This window comes from Elaeis guineensis, chromosome 6, assembly GCF_000442705.2.
Source record: "Elaeis guineensis isolate ETL-2024a chromosome 6, EG11, whole genome shotgun sequence".
Classification (NCBI taxonomy): Eukaryota; Viridiplantae; Streptophyta; class Magnoliopsida; order Arecales; family Arecaceae; genus Elaeis; species Elaeis guineensis.
This window is the reverse complement of record NC_025998.2, coordinates 57,265,976-57,272,412: the sequence shown is the minus strand read 5'-3', so window position 1 is coordinate 57,272,412 and position 6,437 is coordinate 57,265,976. Positions and strand designations below refer to the sequence as shown.

Sequence of the window (6,437 nt, the reverse complement as noted above, 5' to 3'; positions counted from 1 at the left end):
AATGACTTGGATATTGGATACTGAAAGTTCTATTTATATTTACAATTCGATGCAGGGTCTTCAAGTCACTAGGAGATTTGGAGAAGGTGAGAGATTTCTGAATGTTGAAGATGGAAGATCAATTCTAGTTCTATCTTTAAGAATCATCAAGTTTGTATTCGAATCTCATTATATTATTCTTAATGAGTGTCATTACTATCCTAGTTTTTTTTTAAATATTATTTTTGTAGGTTTTTTGACCAATTCAAATTATGAAATATCAATAAAAAAAAATTATGATATTATTTTGACTGGTATTATAATTTTATGTAGACAGTTGAACAATGGTATCTATATTGTATTTAGGCCTAATGTAATGTATATTTCAAATAAACATCCTAGAATAGATGATGTCATAGATGCCTACCTTTGGCATTATAGGCTAGATCAAATCAACAAGAACAGGATGAATAGGTTGGCTCAAGAAGAAATTCTTGATAAACATGATTATGAATCATTACCTACCTGTGAGTCTTGTTTGCTTGAAAAGATGACCAAGTCACCTTTTACTGAAAAAGGTGAACGAGCCAGTGATGTGCTAGATCTGATACATACCGATATATGTGGACCCATGAGCACATATGCTAGAGGAGGATATAGCTACTTCATCACGTTCACAGATGACCTATCTAGGTATGAGTATGTCTACTTGATGAAATACAAGTCTGAATCGTTTGAAATATTCAAACGGTTCTGTAATGAAGTAGAGAAACAAACTGAAAAAAATATAAAAATTCTTTGATCTGATCGAGGAGGTGAATAAATGATGAGCGACCTAGCATCGTCACAATCATGCTATACTGTCATGGAAAAATGACTTCTATCTTTTCAGTGAATTCTGACATATCTAGAAGAGAATGGAATTCTCTCCCAATGGATCCCTCAAGGGACACCACAGCATAATGACGTCTCAGAAAGGAGAAATCAAACCTTGTAAGATATGGTTCGATCCATGATAGGATTTGCAACTCTATCGATCTTTTTTTGGAGATATGCACTTGAAACAGCCTGTCTTATGCTCAATAATATTTCGAGTAAGTCAGTTAGTAAGACACCATATGAGATATGGTCAGGACGTAGGCCGAACCTCTTTTACTTTAGGGTCTGGGGGTGTCCAACTTATGTTAAATGATTACAAACTGACAAGCTCAATCTTAAATTCGATAAGTGTAATTTCATACGATACCTCAAGAAAATGACAGGATATTACTTTTACATGCCTGCTAAACAAAAGGTGTTTGTCAGCAGTAAGGCACATTTTTTGAAAAAAAATCCTTAATGAAGGAATAAGTGCCTCTAAAATCGAGCTTGACGAAGTTCGATAGGTAGAAGAACCGACAACAATGATTGAATCTGAATTGAATTTGATGAGATCAAACCTGGAGCCTAATGAACAAATATCCTTAAGATGATTCGGTAGAGTACCATGTCAGTCAGACAAATACTTACGTTTCTTGGTTTGAGATGGGGATCCTATCAAACTCGATGAGAATAATGAGGATCCGATCACCTACATGGATACAATGTAGAGATCTGACTCTGATAAATGGCTTGGAGCTATGAGATCTGAAATGGAGTCCTTGAAGATCAATGATGTATGGACATTAGTTGATCCACCTGAAGAGGTAAGGCCCATAGGGTGTAAGTGGGTCTTCAAAAGGAAGAGAGACGCAGACGGAAAGGTGGAGACCTACAAAGTTCATTTGGTTGCCAAGGGTTATCATCAGTGTTATGGTATTGACTATGATGAGATATTTTTTTCTATGGCAATACTCAAATCCATTTGGATCATGCTTGCGATAGCAGCATATCTGGACTATGAAGTCTGGTAAATGGATGTGAAGATAGTATTTCTAAATGGAGAGCTAAATGAAGAGGTGTATATGATTCAACTTGAAGGGTTCATACCATAGATGAGTCCAAAATGTGCAAGCTTCAGAGATCTATTTATGGATTGAAGTAAGTATCTCGAAGTTGGAACATACGTTTTGATAAGGTGATCAGAACGTATGGCTTTGTTAGAAATAGAGAGAAATCCTGCATATATAAGTGAAAAAATAGTTTAATAATTATATTTCTTATATTTTATGTGGATGACATTATCTTAATCAAGAATGATGTCCCTACATTATAGGAAATAAAAGTGTGGCTGTCGTCACAATTCTCAATGAAGGATCTGGATGAAATAGCCTACATCTTCGGGATAAAGATCTATAGGAATAAATCTAAGAGACTGCTCAAATTTTTTCAATCCACGTATCTAGATATTATACTGAAATAGTTTAGTATGGAGAATTTCAAGAAAGACTATCTTTTGATAGGTCAAGAAATTTTTTTTTCGAAAGGAGATTGTCCGACAACTCCTCAAGAGAGAGAGCGTATGAGTAAAGTTTCATATGCTTCGACAGTGGGTTCTATTATATACGCCATGATATGTACGAGATCAGATGTGGCATACTTATTAGGGGTAGTGAGTAGATACTAGTCTGTCTAAGAAAAAATCACTGGAAGGTCGTAAAGACCATTCTTAAGTATTTAAAAAATACTAAGGACCAGTAGTTTATGTATGGTGAAACTGACTTGAAACTCGTGGGGTTCATTAACTCCAACTTTTAGTCAGACCATGACGATAGTAAGAATGTGTCAGATTATATTTTTTTCCTAAATGATGGAGCAATCTGCTTGAAAAATTTCAAGTAGAATACTGTGGCAGACTCTATTTGCGAAGCAGAGTATATCGCAGCATCCGATGCTGCGAAGGAAGCTATATGATTGCAAAAGTTCATCAATGAGCTCGGAATGGCACCCTCCATTGATGGCCCTGTCTTATTATACTGCGACAATACTGGAGCCATTGCTCAAGCCAAGAAGGTGAGATCCCATCAGTGCATTGATAAACACTTAATTTAAGTCATTTAAAGTAAAAAATTATATTTAATTTATTTTATTTATTAAAAATTTGATGCTTCTTTTTATGTTTTACAGGAAAGGGATCGCCGATACAAAGAGTCCGATTCACAAATCAAAAAGACTCAAGTTTGAAAAAAATTAGATTTAAAATAAAATTAAAATAAAAGAAGGATGCATACGGTATTATAGAAAATGAAGATACTATGCAAAGAACCCAAAAAGGATATAGGCATCATTTTAAAGAAACAAAAGTTTCTTTTTGTAATCAAAAAGCCTAACAGGGGGTGCGAGCGCACGGCAGTGGGGGCGCGGGTGCGCGGCATGGCGGGTTCACGGAGAGTTGTGCTGGCAGACACAATGGCGAACAGACGGACGGTAGATGGATCTGAAAATTAAAAGAAAAAAATATAATATTTGAAAATACTTCAAGAGGAAGAATTTGTATTTTCTTTATCTACTTGTGATCTTTCCATCTCATCCATCCATCTTTTAGTCCTTAGTATTTTCTTTAGTCTCACATCTGAAAACCATGTAAAACTCCTCCCTCCTAACACCTATAAAAAGGCTCTTGTACTCCCATTTGAGGATCATCCCAAATATCCTTCTAGAGCCTTGCATAGAAGAAGAGAAAGGCACTACTCCATGAGCAGCTAGGCTAGCAGTCTCGGGAGTGGAGAAGAAATTTTAGAAACGATATAGAGTGGGTTTATTGTTTTAAACCTTCTTGTATTTCTTTATATGCAATAAAGATTATGCTTTTTATTTAAATCATCATGAGTTCTTTATTTGCTCTCTTTCATATGCTTTTATTTATGCTTTCCTGTTAGATTAATATTAGGAACAACTTTTACTTTCTGGAGATGCACCGTGATCTATGGGTACGGAGCGTGCCGAGGAAAGAAGAGTTATTTATCTAGTACTTTTTGGAGACGCACCGTGATCTACAGGTACAGGATGTATCAAGAAAAGATAGGTATTTTTTCTAAGATTAATCACATCTATTTAATTAAAAAAAAGAGATACAACTCTACTAGTACAAAATTAATTCAAAACTCCCGAGCTCTTTATTTTCTAATTACATCAATTTTAAGATAATTTATTTTCTAAAGCAAAACAACGTTTCTTTCTTTTATTTTGCAATCTCAACTTAGCCCAAGGTCCCTGAGGATACGATCTCGACTCATTCTACCTACGTAGTGAGTAGAGTTATTTTTGGTGCTATCAACGACTACGCATCAAATTTTGGCACCATTATCGAAGAAAGAAGAGTTGTTTACCTAGTACTTTTTGGAGATGCATCGTGATCTATGGGTACGGAGTGTGCTGAGGAAAGATAAGTATTTTTTCTAAGATTAATTGCATCTATTTAATTAAAAAAAAGAGATACAACTCTACTAGTGCAAAATTAATTCAAAACTCTCGAGCTCTTTATTTTCTAATTACATCAATTTTAAGATAATTTATTTTTTAAATCAAAGCAACGCTTCTTTCTTTTATTTTGCAATCTCAACTTAGCCCAAGATCTTGAGGATACGATCTCAACTCATCCTACCTACGTAGTAAGTAGAGTTATTTTTGGTGCTATCAACGACTACGCATCAAATTTTTGCACCATTGTCGGGGACCTTGGCACGGTTGAATTAAAAAAAAAAAAATCACTGACATTTCATAACACTTAACTAAAATAGCGTAACCTTAAATCTAAAAATTTCTAACTTGATTGGACACCTTGTTTCTTTGCATTGTATCTCCATAATGAACTTTAAGGGCGCAACCCATTAACTAAAATAAGGTGGAGATTTGATCACCCTTCCTTGGTCCATAAATCATTCCCTTGCATTTGTATAACCTAGACCTTAATCTAAAATTAATTAGATGTTGACCTCTAAAAATTTCGAGCTCATTAGGACAAGAGACCCTGAGAGTTGAACCAGGTTAGACTTGGTCAGCTAGCTGGTGTCTAGGCAAGTGGTTTGCGGGACGATTGGGCCCGAAGGAAGGTGGTTTTTAATTGGTTCCGTTCGCTGATCTGACCAATTTAATTAGTGTCTAAGGAAAGCAACGGGGGGACTCCCACCAACCTTACACTTATCTGGCTAGTTGGTTGGTCAAGTTCCGACTTGGAGGGCTTGAAGGCTAACTACAGTTAGGAGCTGTCTAGAACTAGGGTAACTTTAGGATAGAGAGTCCACTGCGTGCTAACTTGATTGTAATTAAAATCTAACCATAACTAATTCTTCTATTAGTTTTAGGACTTCTTAGGATCTCTTCTTTAGAAATCTTTTCTCTCTTCTCTTCTCCTCTTAATAATATATATATATATATATATATATATATATATATATATATATATATATATATATATAAAATCCATAACAGACTAGGATAGTCCTACATAGACCTTTTAGTTGCATGTTAGGTCGACGATCACTAAAACCCGACTTGCAACCATTAGACGAAGAATTAGAAAAGACTCTTAGGACTATCCGAGTTAGAAACATGGCTGCACCTGGTGAGGCTAATCCTCCATGCTCATTGAGAGAATATTTTACTCCATCCTCGTATACCTACTCTCCATGCATTCAAGCACCTCCAGTAGAAGCTACCCAATATGAGATTAAGTCTAGCATTATTCAAATGTTACCATCATTCTATGGACTTAGTAACGAGGACCCATACAAACACTTGGATGAATTTTTTGAAATTTGTTCCACAGTAAAAATTCAAAACTTCTCCGATGATGCCCTTAGGTTGAAACTATTCCCTTTCTCACTTAAGGACAAAGCCAAGCATTGATTAAACTCCTTAGACTCTATAACCATTTCATCTTAGAAACATCTTCAGAGAGAATTTTTTCAGAAATACTTTCCAATTGGAAAAACAAATCAAATTAGAAAAGCTATCACTAATTTTTTCCAATTGGAGGGTGAACTTTTTCATGAGATATGGGAAAGGTTAAGGGACCTCATTTGTAAATGCCCACACCATGCTATCCCTAAATGGCAACTTTATCAGTATTTTTATGATGGTCTATCAGAGAAATACCGACAAATGGTTGATGCATCATGTGGTGGGACATTCATGCTAAAGAGTGAAGATGAAGCCTGGCAACTCTTTGAAATACTTAGTGAGAATTCTCTACATCATATGTCTGCCACCTTTAGAGAACAATCCATGCTTCAACAAAAAAAAGGTAGAATTTATCAGATTGGAAACGTCATGGATATCCACAGTAAGGTAGATGAACTATCCCAAAAATTAGATCGTCTTCTAAATACTGGACAATCTCCGATTCCACCTAACCCAATTCAAGAAGTTTGTGCATTATGTGCAAGTCCGAACCATTTTGTTAGTGAATATCCAGCCACACCTCAATTTCTTGAGTTTGTGCACGAGCAGGTTCAGCAAGCTTAAGTCCAACAAGCTCACAGACCAGGAAACGATCCATATTTGAACACTTATAACCCCGACTGGAAAAACCATCCAAA

At 35.6% G+C, this 6,437-nt stretch overlaps 1 non-coding gene across 1 annotated transcript; it reads right to left on the bottom strand.

Annotated features, from left to right (window-relative positions):
* Positions 1-5,836: 5,836 nt before the first annotated feature.
* Positions 5,837-5,942, bottom strand: LOC140858887 (small nucleolar RNA R71). Its single transcript, XR_012142291.1, has one exon. It is a non-coding gene; the product is annotated as a small nucleolar RNA R71 (small nucleolar RNA).
* Positions 5,943-6,437: the final 495 nt, after the last annotated feature.